Consider the following 19,563-nt stretch of genomic DNA (forward strand, 5'->3'; position numbering starts at 1 on the left):
AGGCTGGTAAGACACCATCTGAGAGGGCAAATCTCTAGAAATGGATTCACCAGGGGCTTAGTGAGGGGCTTTATTCTGAGTGCAACCATTGGAGTCTTTTAAGAAGAGGTATGCGTGATGTGTAATGGAGGGGTGTGGTGATGTAGTCAGATTTGCATTCAGGGAGAATACAGAAAAATATCACTGCAGGACAGTGGATCACTACATTGATGTATGAGCTCTCTACAGAAGAAGATCAGAGGTCTTTAAGCACTTCCCTGTTTCTAAATCTCTGATGCTTTTGTTTGCTCTTTACCACCATCTGATGAAACTAGCAGATCAATCATGGTGGTTTTACAAATTGGACATGAACTTTAGGGCTCTTTGACATGTTTAGGGGCATGAAAGGCTTGCACCTAGGTCCGTCTCACTCTGCACCCATGACCTCCCATGCCCTAACCTCTCTCTGCCTTGTTTGTGGGTGAGGAAGGTGGCTCGGAGAGGGCAGTGTTTGGCTAAAGCTCGTGTAGTTAACTGAGAAGAGCTGGGGCTAGAACACCCATCTCCTGATTCACAGGAAAGGCACGATGCCTGTGTCTCCTAATCAGAACAGACAGGATGTGAGGAGCCCAGGAGAGAAGGGAGATTAAAGATGAGGCGCCAGGGGTGGAACACTGAGGTGCACAGCGAAGGGTTCCCCAGTGAGGCAGCCCCGAGCCAGCAGGTGACAGGGGACCAGTGACTTCTGACTGCTGTTCATTTTAGATTCTGACCCAGATATTTTCATTCATGAGCTTTATTATCATAGTCAAGGGACATAGTTTGCCTGTGGAACATCATTCATTCATTTCAAACAAATATATTCAGCTCTTATTAAGTTCCAGGAACTATCTTGAATGCTGAGGATGCAAAGGAGGGAACGTAGTCCCTTCATTCACGGAGCTGTGATGGAAGAAAGAGGCATGTAAACGAGTAAATGACAGCACAACAAGGGGAGTGGAGAAACAGGTAGGAAAAATGCTCTCTGGGAACACAGAGGACAGAGGTGGTCATGGAGCCTTCAGGGGGACTCGAGTGACGAAACATTTGGTTTCAGTCTTTAAAGGTGCCTGAGAAATTACCAAGTAGAAGGGGGAAGATATTCCCAAATAGAAAAACATGGTGCAAAGTGCATAAATGATTTATAAATTAAAAAAAAAAAAGAAAGACAAATGGGATTTTTACTGTGTCTTAATATCAAGCATAAGGACAAGTATGTCTCTCTCATCTGTAATTAAGTTTTTAGGTAAATATCATTTTAAAGAGTTTAATCATTTTTATGACTTCTGAGCTCAACAGAGCTGATATGAGGCCTGTGGCAACTTTTCTGGTTTTGCTGGCAAACAACCTCTTTTCCCAAACGTGAGCCATCCAGGCTTCAATGTGAAATACCTCTGGGCATGTATTTATCTTCTTTTTCTGAAGATAAATTTAAAAATTAATTTTTCATTGGTATAGTGCTGATTTGTGAATTAAATATTTTCCACAAAATAAAATTGTTTCAAAAATGACACTGTTTTTACTTAGGTATTTATATTTTGAAAATTAAAAAGTCCAATTTTGGTGAAAAAATGTGAAACTCTCAACCCTTAAATGTCGTTATCTTTTTTGTTTATCTGATTTTGTGTTTCAACCCACTGCAGATGTTATTTCTATATTTTTAAGGCAAATTAGTGTATTTGAGAGAAATGTTGAACCAGGTAACATATAACTTTATAAGTAAAGGTGAAAAAAATCTATTCCCCCATTTGCTAATTTAGTTAACCTGCTCTTGGTCTTAATAGCTACTCATTTTGGTTACCATTTACCTAGGTCGTTTGTTAAGTGAAATTCCTCCCAGGTGGGATGGGCTGATTCTCGGTTGGTCCCTTTTGTGATACTGCAGTGATCTGTGTTGTCCTTTGTGTTAGTAAAGTCTTGGTGGTGAACCATTAAATAAAATGATCTGCCCCCAGGACAGGGAGCTGGTCGATTGCCCAACAGTAATCCTGTACAATTAACTATCAAAGATTTGAGCACTCCAGCATTCTAAGAGAGGGAACTGCAGACACTTGGAAAAGCAGAAATGATGATTGAACATCTGGCTAAGTTTTGGTTTGGAGATGCGTTTGGATAGTTAAATTCATTATTATAACATTTAGATATTTCAACCTGTATCTTGGCTTCTAATTTGGTTGATTTTATTCAGTTCCAAGATAAAAAGTAAAAGAACTTGTTCAGTCTTTACCAAGGATAGAAATGCTTCCTTTATAATATAGACCTCAAACCTCTTGTGGAATGATATAGGATATAAATAAAGTAAAGTATACTCTCCATGAGAGACAGCTTGAAACTATCATATTAAGATCGGAAAATGATGTAAGTGATCGATTCTTTAGTTCTGAAGATACGTTGTCTGAAGGTTATGTTGTTAAGCCATTTTTAGTTACAGAAACCATAAGTATTCATTTAGTACCTTGAAAATATTCTTTTGGCAATTCAAGCAATCACCTAGTCCACTAATAAGAATCTAAAGACCATATGTTTTTAGGCTGTGTTCTACAATACATATTGAGTTCATTACATAAGGAAGAACTGCCTTCTCATTTTGACTTGTTTTTATTGTTTCTCCTAAGAGCTTTTTTCTTTTTTTAAAAAATGTCTAAAGATGCACCTAACGTTCAGTACAGTAGGTAGATACACATACTCAGAGATCAATATCTCAGCACCTTACCCGGTGAAACAGTATGTCAGGGCTTCAAACTTTTGAATGGATACAAATTCATTTATCCATTCTTTCATTAACATTCCTTTATCGTTGAGCACCTATCATGTGCTGACAACAGTTTCGGAACTAAGGCTACAGGGTTAGACAGATGCTGACTTGCCTTCGTGGGGCTTACAGCTTGAAAGTGGAGATAAACACTTTAAAATCACATATCTGATAAATTAAGGTATGTGCTGTGAAAGAGACATGTAAACAGAAGACTTTAATCCCTTAGTCCTGGGAGCTAGGGAAAGCTTTTCTGAACCAGGACGATCACGGACAGTTCAAATTCAGCCTGGCTTTCAGTAGGAAGCCTGGGTTGACTTCCTAGGTTTAGCAGGGGTAGTATTGTCCTAGGGGTGTTCTGAAAATCTGTGGCGGTGTTGGTGATCACAGTGATAGATTTCTAAAGGCATTTCATAGGTGTGGGTCAGGTCCACTGGACCACTGCAGTGTGCGAGAGCTTCTGCTGTATTTCTGAGAGCTGAGAGTCAGCTTTCCAAAGCGTCTTTTACCTCGCCTATTAGAACTGGTGTTGCCACTGTACTTTTTACCATTTTGAGAAACTGCATCACTAAAAAGAAGCCTCCTCATGAAATGTGAGTTGGCCGTGCAAGACACTTTTAACCAGGTGCCTTTGTGCTTGTGAATCCACAGTGATGCTTTTGCTACATTTGGCTGCAAGCATATACCTCTTTCATTATACATGTGGCCATGCCTCAGCTTCTCCAAAGTGAAATATGTATCGTTTTACCTTACATTCTTTTGTTTTCTCTGTCTTTATACATTTAGGTCATTATGTTGATTTGTTTAATTTCTGTGTGTAGATAGATAATGTTATATGTGATTTTATTTCAGTATAGTAAAGGGGACATTATAAAAAGAGAACCTTGAATCTGAAGAGATGAAAACTACTCTTTTCAACAATACATGTGTTTTAAAATATAAGCAAAAGTGCTTTAGTATTCAGGCTGAAAAATCATTTGATTCTTTAATTTTGGAATGTTTCACAGATAAAGCCTGTTGAGTTTTAAATGAGACTCAGAAGCAAATGTCTCCTTTTTGACTGTTCTCTGGCCTGATTTTTAGAGCCATCTCTTTGACTCCACACACAGAATGAAGCTGAAGGAAACATGTTACAATAGATCACTTGGGAATATTTGCAGTGGGTTGTCTTGTTTGGGCTATTTAGTACTTAATATGACTGGGTAGAATACTCTAAAATTGAAAGGTCATTTGGAGAAAAATTACTTACAAATAAAATCAAGATTTTTAGAATGCTTTCTTGGAGTGGGCCTACCCCTCTGGAGGACAGCCAGTAGTTCAATGAAAACACATTGAGATGCTTACAAGAGTACTTTGTTTTAATAGGTACCATCGTGAATGAGTAAGACACCATCCCACTAGTGCTACAAAGAAAGTATGACTAGTTTCTGGTCCAGAACACCCAATTACATTCTTAGTATTTATAGAGATAGCCTCCTGGAGATTATAGGAAGTATGAAGTCAGGAGAAAAGAAGCAGATTTACCTAGAGGACAGTAATTATGTCTGCATTAGACATAGGAACTTCTGGTTGACAAAACAAATATTGAAGAATACCGTTGAGGATACTAAGAATATTAGGAATATATGTAATAGTAAAAGTCCAGAAAATCAGATTTAGAAAAAGAAATTAATGTCTTCCTTGACTTTCCTATTGACTTTTTGTGAACATCAAATGAGGTAATATGTAAACAATATTTTGTAAGTTCTAAGCATTAGGTGGTTCTTGTTCACAGTCTTTCAAATATACATAATACTAGAATGTGTTAACAGGAATTTATCATGTGCAAGCCAGCAAGTTTGAAACATGATAAAACCAGATGTATTCATTTTTCTCAGGGATGCTATAATCACAAATTTTGATTCATCAATTCTTACACTATTTATTTGTGGAGGCTCAAATAAATATAGACAGAACCAATTTACATTTACCAACCCTGGTCTCATCTTTTTGTTATCTTTTCCAAGAAGTCTAGAGTCTTCCTCCAAGATGATGCCAGTTTGTAGTCGTCTTTTATACTGTGTCTAAAAACAGATTTTCATTAGAGTATTGATTCTCTCAAATAGAGGCAATTTTAAGCCTTCTACTTCTTCAACAGAATTAAAGCAATTACCACTTCCAAATAAGGTCTATGTAATAATGGACATGAGGGAAGAGATGTTTGAAGGGCAAAGGGATATTATTCTTTGTTTTTTTTAATATATTTTTAATTGCAGTATAGTTTATTTACAAAGTTGTGTTAGTTTCAGGTATACAGCAAAGTGATTCAGTTATATATATATACATATATATATATATATATATATAAAATAATCTTTTTCAGATTATTTTTCCCTCATAGATTATTACAGAACATTGAGTATAGTTCCCAGTGCTATATAGTAGGTCCCTGTTGGTTATTTATTTTATATATAGTAGTGTGTATATGTTAATCCCAACCTCCTCAAAGGGATATTATTCTTTCTCTGGAAATAATATCACACAAGATCTGTCCTTGAAACTTTTCTGCTTAAGAGGTGCTGGATCGGAGGGTTTCTCATGGCTCTTCTTTCTATCTCTCATCTTTATTAAACCTTATTTTTCTCATGGTTTTTGTCCCCTGCAGATATCTAGATGTTGAGGATGGGCAGCCATTCTCATTATTTCCTCCTTCTTCTGTGCCTTCTTCTCTTATCAGGACCTAGGTTTTCCTACCTTTAATGTGGAGGTCCTTCTGCCTCTCCACTCTGTCTAGTCCCACCCCCCATGAATAGGCAATTCCCAACCTATGGTTCAGAGTTTCTGGTGCCTGAGACCCTTCAGCAGTGAGAACCTTGGATGGGAGAGGTGGGTGTGTGCAGAACCATTAACATTTGATGAATAAAATCAAGAACGTGATTTATTGGTACATACAATAATGGTTGTAAGTAAACGTGTTTCTAGGAGAAACTCATAAATATCATAGTTGATTGTTATTGAGGAAATGAAGTAAAAAGAGAAAAATCAAAATTTACTTTGGTTCTATCTAAGAAATACAGACTATAAGCACTTATACAGACTGCTTAAAATGTATGTCCAAGTACAAATGATAAGAGTAACAATCATGAATGTTATAAACTCTCTGGTTTAAAAGTGTTAATAAGGATGATTTATCATTTAAAGATCCATCTTAGCATATGGGTCACATTAATTTTTACATGTTTTATTGTAGCACCTAAACTTTACATTCATATGTTTATAATCATCATCATTTATTTCTTTAATTATATGGTTGACCTCAACAACATTAACAAAATGAAGGGAGTATTGGGGCATTGAGAGTGCAATAGGGGTTCTCTCACTGTATTGGTCAGATCTTATATATAGAGTTTAGGATTACATATTTTTTAAAAAAGCTATATAGAGAAACGTAAAAGGGACAAAGCTTGTTAAAACACTTTACACAGTTTCTCAAAGGAAATATTTAGTAACTTTAGTCCAAGAAGTGGAGAAATTTTTTTGTGTGTTTGTTTATTTGTTTATGCTAGTCAGTTCTCTAGTTCTATAGACCAACTGGGTTTACTGTGAAATTAAGTAGCGATTATTTTCACCTTGAGATCTTCTCAGCTGTAAGTGGATAATTAAGCATTAGAACAAGCTTACCAAGGAAAGCCATGAAATCTCTATCCTTGTGGATTTTTGAAATCTTGGATGATTTAAGCAAAGCCTTGAGCTGATCAAAGGCTTGAATATAGAAGAGATGCCATTTTGCTGTTTCTTTTACTGCCCATTCATATTCATGTGTAGAGATGGAGATTGTTACAAAAAGACCGATACTCTAAATGTCCAGCTCTGTGCATTCCCACTCCAGCTGGTCCTTTCGGAGGCAATGTAAGTTTGCCTCTATTTCTGACCATTAGTTTCAGGTTGCCATTCTTTTTTTAACCTAATATCCATATTATGAAATTTTTTGGCTATGTTATTGGAGCAAAAGTCATTTCTTCCCTGCTGTGGGTTAAGCAGTACCTCACTATTGTTCCAGCTTTCTGGAATTCTTCACAATAGGTTCCAGACCTAGGTTAATTAACAACTCTGTTAACACCTCCTGGAGCTCAAGTGGTTCAAATACAGCCTGCTGAGACATTATTTCTTAAAAGGTGAAGACTAATGACCCAACTTTTAGTCACCATCTCAGAGGCCAGTTTTCAATCTCATAAAAATTTTAAGTCAAGGAAGCTCAACATAGAAAGTCACGAGCTGTCATAAAATATCGTTCCGGATACAGTTGGTTGGAATTGCCTGGGCACTTGGTAACCTAAAATACAAGTTAACAGTAATTCCACCTCATTTAGTTGTGTTTAAGGTGCTTGATAGTTATGCCTAATAGACCATAAAAATTATATCTTAAGACACTACTTAAATACAATAATAAATCCTTGTACAAAGTTCTCCCAGAGACTGCAATTTAAAAAATCATTATAAATGTTAACTAAACGGCACATTTGTCTGTATGAAGACTTTTTGAGTATATAAAATTGTAGATGTGCCAAAATTCTTAAAAAGAATTAATTTCAGAGCATAGTTTGTTGTATGCCCCTTTTTTGGTAATTTGGGTAATAAATATTTAAAGGTAGTTTTACTCAAATATTAATATTTTATAAGTATAGGTTGATATATCTTGAATGAAATGAACTTATCTTCTCTAATAAACAACCATAATCCCAGCAGAAATCACCTCTAAGTGACATGGGACCAAAACTGGATGACAGTTTGATATGAGGCATGATATCAGTGTTCCTATATCATTACTGGATATCCATGGGGATAAAAGGAGTTAAAATGCCAGAATATAGACTGCCACAAAACGGACAACAGAACAGATTATTCCCTATCTGCTGCATTGCCAGGCACAGTACTATTAGGTACCACACACCTGTTATTTTATTTAATCTTCAAAATCAGCCCATGAAGCAGTTATTATAGCTCTTAATAAAAAGAAGAGAAAACTGAGGCTTAGTGGTTAAATAATTTACTTAAGATCATATTGCTAGTGCTATTAATTAAAGAAGCAGCAGCCAAACTTTAATCTACCCCACTTCAAAAGTCCACGCTTTCATCTATATCATAACATATATATGGCATGACCACAGTTAAAGAGCTAAGAGAAATCAGGGAAAGCTTTCTAATGTGTCTTATATCCCCCAGTGATAGAAGAAATGGCTAGAACATAAACAGTGTTAAAAGTATTAGACAAAAATAGGGTGGAACTTTGAAAAATGATTAATTACGTGATCATAGTACTGCCATATTTTCTAGAAATCTTGTGGAACAAGCGTTAAAAAGGACAGGTTGAAAATTGATCATGTAGGCCAGTTGATGTCAAAAGTTTTATTCAAGTAATTGGGATTTTATTAAGAAGCATCTTTAATGTCTTAATTCTGGTTCTAGCAAATATTTTTGTGTTTCTTTTCTCCCAATTTTAATGTGATTTAGTGGTGGGAGGTTGCTGAGAGCTTAATCAAATCAACATTTTGTGAGGCCGTCGTATGACTTAACAAATTATTCAAAAGTTACTGCAACTTGGATATTTAAAGTGATGTATAGCATAACATATAAGCACATGTAGCTTAAGTACATGAATAACCTTTCTTTGAGGAAATATCCAATTTTAGTTATTGCTTGAAAAGTAAAAACACTATTATTTCTGTGGCCAGGGGCTGTGGATAATATTGAATCCTGTATTATTGATTATCAAAAATGAATATCTCATGGGATTTGTAGACCTTACAAGGATCTATGGATTTAAGATCAGATTTTCTAGTTATTTTCCCCTTTTCTCTTTTTGGTACAGAATGGGGGCCGGTAAAATAATGCTCAGGAGAATATTTTGAGAGCAATTTATTTAAATATTGATTTATTGAAACATTTTATAAGAATTCTTTAAAAGTTCTTTTAGAATGTACAAAAAGGTGTTTTTACTGCTTTTCAATTACTAGTGAAAGGAAGAATTTATTATCTCAAGAAAATGGACATAGTTTGGGGCCCATGCTAGCTGTTTTATTAATATAGTTTTCTTTCCCTTTCTAATATTCAGTTACTCCCAGTCAAAACCCAGCAGAAAGACAGAGTCTTCAGAGAATCAGAGTTTCCTTGTTTCATTCTCTGTCTCTGTCTCTCTCATAAAGGGGTGTCTCTGTGTGTGTGTGTGTCTGTCTGTCTGTCTATCTGTCTCAACATGACGCAATAAATATGACATGGGCATAGGAATCAGCGTGTCCTAAGCTTGCATCCCAGTTTTATTACCAGATAGGTGACAGAGGTGTCTTCATTTCACAGGAGCTCAGTTTCCTTACCAGTAAAATGGAGATTAAATGAGGTGACGTAAAAGCATCTTATTACATCCGCTTATATTTAGTCAGTGTAATTTAGTTCCAATTCCTTCCATTTTCTTAACTCTTATATTAACATTATGTTGATATTTCTGGGTTGGGGCAAATTCTTTAGGTAAACCTTTGTGTTTTCTTCAGTTTTGCCCTAATGACTAGGAAACACGGTTTGGGTTCTCCTGGCCGGCTGGCCTTCTTCATTTCCAGATCTCACGTGCTCTTGTTCTCCCAGCACGTCTTTGAATGTTGCTCAGTAAAATCAGCATTCGTGGGTACATAAGCCTTCTTAGAGACCTACTGCAAAGAGAATGGGGAGAGAAAGAGAGACAGCATCTATCAGATACCTGCACACAGCGGTCTATGTGTTATTGTCTGACAATCTGATTAAAAATATGTGAGACAGGGCTTCCCTGGTGGCGCAGTGGTTAAGAATCCGCCTGCCAATGCAGGGGACATAGGTTCGAGCCCTGGTCCAGGACAATCCCACATGCCACGGAGCAGCTAAGCCCATGTGCCACAACTACTGAAGCCCGTGCACCTAGAGCCCACGCTCCGCAACAAGAGAAGCCACCGCAATGAGAAGCCCGCGCACCGCAACGAAGAGTAGCCCCCGCTCGCCGCGGCTAGAGAAAGCCTGCGCACAGCAACGAAGACCCAACACAGCCAAAAATAGATAAATAAATAAATATATGTGAGACAGATAGCATGAGCCATACTTTACAAAAGAAATTGAGCTTTCAAGGGATTAACTTCTAAAAGACAAATAGCTATTAAGAGGTAGAGCAAAAATTGAACTTTGTGCTTTCTGTAAAACTTTGTTCTTCCAAAATACAATATTGCTATTAAAAGAGAACTACTTTTCTAAATGGAAGCACGTGGTTCGTTATTGAATCCATTTTGTAGAGATGGATTGGACAGCCTGTAGTGAACACATAGGTGGAGTAAATAAGGCATGTGTATAAATAAGTGCAATGAAAGAGAAAGTATGTTAAACACCATAAGAGGGATTCAGATAAAATGCTTTTTGGTTTAAAGGGAGACAAGGATATTTCTGGTTGTAGTGGTTGAGAAAGTCTTTTTTGTTGAGGTGACATTTGTTTTTGTTTTTGTGTATTTAATTTTTACCAAACTATAGTTGATTTACAATGTTGTGTTAGTTTCAGGTGTACAGTAAAGTGATTCAGTTATACATATATATATATATATATATATATATATATATATATATATATATATATAAATGTATATATTCTTTTTTTACATTCTCTTCCAATAACCTATAAAGGTTATTACAAGATATTGAGTATAGTTCTCTGTGCTATACAAGTAGGTCCTTGTTGGTTATCTATTTTATATATAGTAGTGTGTATATTTTAATCCCAAACTCCTAATTTATCATTCCCCCCTCCACTTTGGTAACCATAAGTTTGTTTTCTATGTCTGTGAGTCTATTTCTGGTTTGTAAATAAGTTCGTCTATATCCTCTTTTTAGATTCTGCATATAAGGGATATCATATGATATTCGTCTTTGTCTGACTTACTTCACTTAGTATGATAATCTCTAGGTCCATCCATGTTGCTGCAGATGGCATCATTTCTTTTTTTTTCATGGCTGAGTAATATCCCATTGTGTATATATATATATATATATATATATATATATATATATATACACACCACATCTTCTTTATCCATTCACCTGTTGATGGATTGCTTAGGTTGCTTCCATGTCTTGCTATTGTAAATAGTGCTGCTATGAACAGTGGGGTGCATGTATCTTTTCAAATTATGGTTTTCTCTGGATATATGCCCAGGAGTGAGATTGCTGGGTCATATGGTAGCTCTATTTTTAGTTTTTTAAGGAACCTCCATACTGTACTCCATGGTGGCTATATCGTTAAGGTGACATTTGGATTGGGCTTTAAATAATGGGTGGAATTTAGATATATAAGCACAGGAAAGTGGAAGGGATAGGAAGTGGGGAGACTATGAACAAAGGCAAATAGATAAGGGAGTACTTGGAGGTATTTAGTAAAAAAGTGAGCAGTTCGGTTTTTCTTGCATGTAAGGGCAAGGAATGGAATAATCAAGAAAGGAATGTGAAATTTTGGATGATATGTTTAGGATTTGGGAATTCAGTAAACACTAGGGTAGGGTGCCATTGATGGATTTTGATTACAGGATTGGCATACTATGATATAAGAATAATATTAATGGTAATAAAGAGTAATAATGCAGGCCATGATGCTAAATGCTCACCTTGTGAGTATAGTCAAGCAAGCTATTTAGGGGATGAGGACAGTAGTTCCCATGAGAAGTAAATAGCTTTGGTAGGGACAGTGGGAGCAGAGAGAAAGGTAAGGATGAAGACTGTATTAGAACCGTTAAATACTTACAACTTACTGGATGCCCAAGGCAGCGGAAAGGAAGGTGTCTGAGGTGACACCCACGTTTCTGTTTTGTATTATAATCAGAAACGTAGAGGACACAAAGGAGGAGCAGAAACAGGTTTAAAAGGAAGAATAATGAACTCACGTGTGGATTATAGCGTTTGAAGAAAAGGAGGAGATAGATTTTGGGTTGTTAGAGGCGTGATGTGAGCTTAGGAAGAAAGGTCACTGTTAGGTATCTTGATTTGTGAGTGATCTGCATCAAGGAGATAAGTTAATCTATGAGAGAAAATGAAATAATATAGGAGAGATTTGCTGTTGAAAGACAGAGAGAGCACGGTAAAAAATCTATGTTGTATTAAGACAAAGAAGAAGAGATAGCAAAAAAGACAAAACAGAAGCAACCAGAAAGATAAGAGCTTAGAGAGCTTTCCACTGAAGTCAAAAGAAGGGATATCAAGATAGAAAAGGTGGCCGGCAATGTCAAGTATTGCAAGGAAACCCAGGGTGGTGGATAATGAGAATGATCTCTCTAAAAATCCTTACTTTTGAACATGGAGAATGAACCTGTTTTTATATTTGTGACATCATCTCGTATGCCTTGTGTACTTTTCTCTATATGAGAAGCTTTCCATTGAATCACCTTGACTTGACTCTACTTTTGGAGTCAAAGGGTCTCTTGATGTTATTCTTTTTGCAAATTATCATATACATCAGTGCATGGAGCCAAAAATCTTAAAAAAATATTATTTAAATAACACCAAATAAACCAAAAAAGTTTAATATTTGACATTGATCACATTTTCTCCTATCATCTTATTAGGTATTCTATGACTGTTTTTTTTTTTGTTGTTGTTGTTGTTGTTGTTTTTTAACTACTTCTTAACAATATGCACATTCTTGGAATCAAAACTGTGGTCAGAAACCTGTGCGTGGGGATTTCAGCCTCCTGCTGCCATCTCAGCACTGTGAGCTGTTGCTTGCTTCCTCAAAATTGAGGCTGGATAGGCAAAATAAAGACTATGGCTTTTTTTTTTTTTTTTTTTAAATCACACTTCTGCCAGGCAAAATGGAAATTTCTAGCTTTTTCACAAGTCTTGTTAAAGCTTTCTTGGACCTGAGTTGACACAGGTTCTATTAAAAATATCACTGTTATAAAACAAATACATTTTGCTGTAAATAATCATCTCTCTCTAGACATCCCACAGGTGTCTCAAATGTAGGATGTCTAAAATATAGCACGTCCCTTTCTCCATCCTGGTCATTATATTGCATCTCTCATCTCTGTCCATGGCAGAATCCTCCATTCACTTGCCCAAGCTAGAAAGAAAGCAGGAAGCTATATTTAATCTTCTTTCTACTGCTCTTCACTATATTCATCCAGTCAAGAAGTTCTATCAAATGTTTTGTCCTGATTAACTCTTCAGTCTGTCGGGTACTTCTCTCTTCCCTGCCACTAGTTCTGCCTCCCTATTACTCTTTCTGACCGTATTATTTAGCATATTGCTACGTGCTGGGCATTATTCAGGTACTGGATATCAAACAATGAATATGAAAGAGTCATTCCATGCCATCGTGAAGCTTTAGTCTGGTGGAGAAAACAGACGCCTATCAACCAATGATATTAATATTTAATTGTCAATGGGATAAATGTTTCAAAGAAAAAATACAGAGTACAACAGGTGAGGAAATAAGGGCAGGTTTCTTAAGAAAAAGAAAAGACTCTTAGGCTGAAAAACCGTGACTTAGAGGATGAATGGGAGTAAGACAAAGTGGAGAAGGGAAGCATTCAAGGCTGAGGGAATTTTGGAAGCTCTACCCTTGGAATGAACCTTACTTGGAAGATCTGAAATCAGGATAGTTGGAGTAAAGTGAGCAAGTGCAGAAGATGAATGAACCAAAGCTACAGTTGGGTTGAAGCCAAATCATGCAGGGCCCTTAGGTATGAGGACCATGTACTTAATTAATCTTCAAAGCTGAAATATTTTTAAAATGAAGGGGCAATTGGTGTTAAACTGGAAGTGATCTGGAAAGGCCTGGCCATATGGTCACCTTAGAGTCATGTTAATGATTTTAGGTTTTATCCGAAGAGAAAAGGAAAACTATTGATGGGTATTAACTCGGGGTGTGAATTTATCAGACTAGCTTCTCAAATAGCGTTTTCTTCCACCACCCCTACCTTCTCTGCCTACTTTTTCCTGTTTCATTTTCTTTCACAGCCCCTATCAATACCTGAATTTATGTATTTATTTTTTTAATTTCTTTTTTGCTTCTTGACTTTAGGCTCTGTGAGGGCAGGGACTTTGTTTTATTCACTGCTGCAATTCCAGTACCTAGAATAGTGCACGGCATATAACAAATGTTTTATAAATTGTTGAATGAATGAATCAGAATCAGATTGCTTTTTCAAGGCACTTGTGGTTATTGTCTGAATTGAATAGAAGGAATAAGAGTTGATGGCCTGAGAGGTGGTAACAGGTAGGAAGTTGACAGATGGAGAAATAAGAGGTATATTTAAGAAGGAGTGATAATTTAGAGGTAGGTGGTAAGGAAGAAGAAGCATCAAAGGTGACTTCCAGATTTCTGGAATGAACCCCTGAATTAATTTGAGGTGCCACTAATGGAAACGCTTGGGGAGGGAATATGGTGTCATGGTAAAGACTGCAGGGGTTCAGACTACTGCCTCCCTTATCGACACTATGACTTTGGGCAAACTGCTTAATTTCTGCATGCCTCGATTTCTGCATCTCTACAATGAAGGCTAAGATTAGTACCTACTCTGTAGGCCATATTGTGGGGATTGAATCAAAGAATGTTCAGAAGGCATTTAGAATAGTGCCTAAGTGTATAAAAAAGGACTCAATAGAAGTTAGTGTGGGAAAGAGTAGGGGACAAGTGAAAAGGGAGAATCAGTCCAGTGTTGTAGTTTTTGAGTTTTGGTAGCCCTGAGACATCCGAGGGGATATGCCAAGATGGCATTTGTAGGAAATGAATTGAGATCCCAGAGGAGAGACCTGGGTCAGAGATAGAAATCGGGAGTCACCTGAATATGATACTAAACTCTGGAAGACACAAACACATAATGGGTAAAGGAGACTGAGAAGTATCAAGAGAATTAGGGCAAAAGCCAGGAGCCAAGAGGAGGAGCAGCGATGAGCTATGCCAATACTTGCTGGCCTTTGTTTTAAGGGCCATATGGCCAGACTGCTCGTCCAATCTGCTGTGGCCACAGTGGTCTTTATGAAACATGAGGACTAAACCCGTCTCATTCCCACTTAGCATCTTTCAGTGACTCCCCAAGTCACTCAGTTCTGAGTCCAGTCTCAGCCTGCCATGCAAGGTACTTCACATTCTGTCCAAATGTGCCTCTCAGGACACTTCCTAGTGCATCAGATATGCCACACTTTCTGTTACCTGTAGGCATGATACATGCTGTTCTATCCGTTTTGGCTGCCCTTCCACCTGCTGTCCACAAGGCTAACTGTGGGTGGACCTGCCAGAGGGGCCTTTCATCTACTCCTGTGGAATCTCCTGTTTCTCCCCAGGGAGTCACCTTACCGCACCAGGTTTTGTGGGTTCATTTTGTTTCTCTGAGGCCACGAGTTCACTGAGGGGATACTGGGCCTCCTTTGGATCTCCAGTACCTCGTGCAACGCTTGCCGTGGTGCGCGCACCGAATATTTGTGGAATTAAAAACGGTTAAAAAGTGGATCTCACTAACTTTCCAAACTCCACATAACCATTTCATATTTAGTCAGACAATCCAGAAAAAGTTTAATATAGGAAAGATCCATATTTAGAAATACTCTATCCATACTATAGTCGGATATATTCAGATAAACTAGAGGTGGGCTAAATTGGTTCATAGAGTTATTAGATGATGTTAAATGTCACAGAATTATTATCTAAATCTGTAAATAATCTACTTTTTCTATAATCATATTTAGCAAGTTGATTGAGTTCTGAGTTTAATGATTTATATATCATACATATTTTTGTTTACATTGACTCAATTCTTAAGTGCTTACTTAATTCTAGCACTTTTACAAGTGGTTTGGAGGTGAAAAACACAGTCTTCTAACTCTTGGTCTCTTCTGGGATGATACAAAAGATATGTAAACAAAGGGTGGGAGAATGGAGCCTTCATATTCTGTAACTGTTTAACCCTGGAAGATGAGTTGCACTTTAATATTTGGCTTTGAAATAATCTATGTAGGACTATTACTACACTACTTTTTAGAAAACTTGGATTTTTTTAAATGAACTAAGTAGCTAATTTGATTATCTAATTTATTTCATCTATACTTTAAATTTATATCTTTTGCTATGGATTAGAAATGACATTTAGAACTTTTATTGAGAACTAGAGGAAAATTATACCCCTCTTTTTTCAGGCACATCATTTCAGGCTTAATAAGTAAAAGAGTATAATGGCAAAAAAAAAAAAAAAAAAAATTACAGTTTTATCTGGGAGACATGACAGCATCAGCTATTCAGTCAAATCAGGAATTTTCCTATCCCTTCCAAAGCGACCCATTTTTGGACCCGAATGAATGAAAGCACTGGTTGTTTTGGCTTTCCCTACCCTAGAGTCTAGTCCAAATTCTGGGCTCAGAAGTTTCTCATCTGAGAATCATCAGATAATAATGAGTCATTATCATTATAGTGATGAGTGCTATTATGGCATTCAGGGCCCTGGGTCTGAAATGGCACATATTTGGTGGTAACGCATTTGTTATTGTTAATCATGGCAGGTGACGATGAGATTACTGGAAAAAAATATTTTGAAGTGGTATCATATGTTCATCAGGAAGAAATGGGTGATTCTGGTAATTGAATTTGCCCAGGTTTGTAAATCTTTTTCCATCCATTTCATTCAGATTTAAAAATAGATGTTATTAAGTTCAAAGACTAATTCTAGCCATATTGGCTGACAGAAATACATCTGTCTTGATTCACGTTTACTCTATTTTATGTTTCCTGATTTTTGAGAGAATGAGTTATTCAGCTTCATTCTCACTTCTGAATCTTAAATAAACTGTTTTGCTTTTGCTATTTTTTTCTGTGAAATGGAAGAATAAGAAATTATGTATAATATTTCTAAGGGACACATGCAAAATATATACTGTAAGGGAGATAACTTCAAATTATTTCAAAATAGTATACTTTCCCATAAATATCAGAATTTAAATGCATGATTTTTAAAAAAGAAATATGATTTTCCTGACTTTTACATACATAATTAGATATATATGACACATATTCAGGTCTGTGTAATATTTTAGAACTTAGAAATTTTTTTACAAGGCAGTCAATTCTAAAGGATTTGTACTGGTCTAGATACTTGGTCCAAATAGCTAAAAAATTATTTTAGAGGTATATGAAGCATACTAACAAACTATCTAAAACTTTTGCTCTTTTACATCTACAAAATATTATCAGTGACAGTGGCAGCCGATTTTATCTAGAAACAATAAAAATATTGGCCTGATTGAAAAGATAGCAGGCAAAATTGGATATTTCCAGCTAGAGTTCTGTGTTATAGGGTAAAGTAAATAATTTTAAAATTGATTAGCATTGCCTAAAAGGCAGAGTCACAGGCTGTGAGAATATGAATAGGTGGCTTGAATAGATAATGATGTGAAAAATGTGAGGATGTTTATATTTAAATGCAAAAATCCATGCAAGAATCCAGCTGCTAGATGAATTTGTTATTAATACTGTTCCCTAAACCACTAATGAGAAATGCTTTTTTTTTTTTTTTTTTTTTTTTTAAGATTTAAGATTGTGTAAATGCTTTGTACCTAACACTGATGGAAGTAATTGGTAAACTGCTTAATCAAGTCCCACTTGGAAGTGAATGGGAACGGCAGGGTGGAAAATGTAGGCTGGGTAAGGAACCCAACAAGTCAGCAGAGTTCTCTTTACAGAAAGAAACAAAGATAGCAGTAATTAATGACCCTGACTCTGTGCCAAAAAAGCTTTCTTCTGACAACTCCAACTTAATTAAAACTTAAGACATTTCAATGGCCTCCGAAAGCCCCTGATGGGGTGAACTCTTGCAGACGCGTGAGAAAATTTTGTAAATTAAAGGAAAAGATGTGTGTTACCACTAGTGCCATGACTCTAATCCCTGACAGTCAAAGAATCTATTTAGCCCAAGCCTTTTCTTTTAACCGGCTCACACCTGCAGGCTTCCTGGCACTTCCTCTGTACCAGAGAAGGCAGTTTTTGTGTTTTACGGAAGATCAGATAATAGGAGTCTTGCTGTTCCTTTTGTTTTTGTGCATTGTTCATTAGCCTGTGAGTGTTGCAGGCACCCTTGATATGCTTGGCTTGATCCGGAGTAGAGCATCGGCTGAAAGCTTTAGGTGGTGCAACACGGGGTAAAGATGGGTTGGCGGAAAAAGTAAGGGTTTTTTTTTGATTTTTTTTTTCTGTTTTTTTTTTTTTTTTTTTTTTAATGTGAAAGTGGCTCAAATTAAAACTCACAGTTGATGGGGCAGCCTGAATGGCTGTGGCCTGCTGTTCTTAACAGCAGAGTGACAAGAAACGAGGTTCTGTGCGAGACAGCGCAGATTGGAGACACAGGGAAATGCGTTGTTAAATAGCCCTTGCTCCTTTTCTTGGTGCCATTTTTAATTCACTCGAATCAACAAGCATACAGATTCCTAGGAGGTATGGGAAACAGGTGTACTGTGCTGGAAAGAAAATCGCCGGGTGATTTATTTATTAATAAATATATCGAAGACTGAAATCTTAGAAATGGCATTGGTGGAATACCAATTGGGGTGAATGGGTCCTCAATTTACATGAGAAAAAAAAGGAGTTTAATTTCTCCTCCCTCCCCTCTGGAAAGTGTTTTGGTGGGTTATAATAGCAAATACCACCCTCCCCACCCCACCGTGCGGACTCGGGCGCACACACTCCTGTTTCCTGTGGCCTCAGGCAGATCTGGTGGCTGGGACTTGAGAAGGTCAGTTCCTGGGTTGTCGCTTCCCTCTTGGACCCGACTTGAGGCTGGTGTGTTGTGAAGGGCACAGACATGTTCCTGTTTAGATCCAGGCTTGGGTATCTTTGTAAGTGTCCATCCTAAGGAAAGAAAAGCTTGTCTCCAGGTACTCAAGAATCTCATCTTTTGACTCTTCAAGGTTTTGTTTTCGGAGGTAAATGATGCAACATTTGTTTTTGCAGGTGATGGGCCATCACTTACATGAGCTGTGCTGAGCCGCTTTTTCTGGGAATGGGAATGATCAGAAACTGAACCTTTTACAAAAATTTGGGGAATGACGCTTTAGAACAGAACATCACTTCACTCGATTTAAAAAAAAAAAAAATACGAAAACTTCTGTCCATGAGCGTTAACCAAATATAATATATGGGTCCTGTCTTTTGGTGTTTGGAAAGGCTCACCAGCTAGTTATTCTTTTCGTACTAACCATTTTCAGATGCGAAAAGCGAGGGAGGTGGGGGAGGGAAGGTAGGACTCAACATGTTTGATCCTGTGTATGAAGTTGTTGTTTGTTTGTCTGGATTTCAGAATGCTAACCCTTATCCAACTAATCTAAGACCAAATAAATACCACCTGTGCCCATTTATGTATTTTAAAAGAAGCACATAAAAATATTTTAATGAATTACTAAAACTCAGAGTTTATATTGAATCACAGTTATTAATATTTCTCCTCTTCCTTGCTTTTCTTATTTGGGGAGTTTGCTTGTTTGTATGGAATTGAACCACCCCAATTAAAATGGGAGAAAAGTTTTTTTAAAAAATAAACTACTGTAACAGAATATGTTTGGGAGTTGTAAAAGTTTTTCCATTGAAAAAATCAGAATTTAAGAGGATCTTGTTACACGCTGTGGGCAGAAATCAGAGTCAGCAGAGCTTGCGAAAACAGATTTTTTTTTTAGCAAAAATTTGTTGCGGGTCACTGTGAATGGTAAAAAAGAAAAAGCTTCACATCACAGTGTCTGTTTTGAATTAGATTAAACTTCAAATTAAGTTACTTAACTTTTTA

The 19,563-nt window shown here is 36.8% G+C and overlaps 1 protein-coding gene across 6 annotated transcripts in view; it reads left to right on the top strand.

The window, feature by feature from the left end:
• ZFHX4 (zinc finger homeobox 4) overlaps positions 1–19,563 on the top strand; it is a 176,712-nt gene that overhangs the window by 72,324 nt on the left and 84,825 nt on the right. The gene's annotated exons all lie outside the window — the stretch shown is intronic.

Source organism: Eschrichtius robustus, chromosome 17, assembly GCF_028021215.1.
Source record: "Eschrichtius robustus isolate mEscRob2 chromosome 17, mEscRob2.pri, whole genome shotgun sequence".
In the NCBI taxonomy this organism is placed as follows: domain Eukaryota; kingdom Metazoa; phylum Chordata; class Mammalia; order Artiodactyla; family Eschrichtiidae; genus Eschrichtius; species Eschrichtius robustus.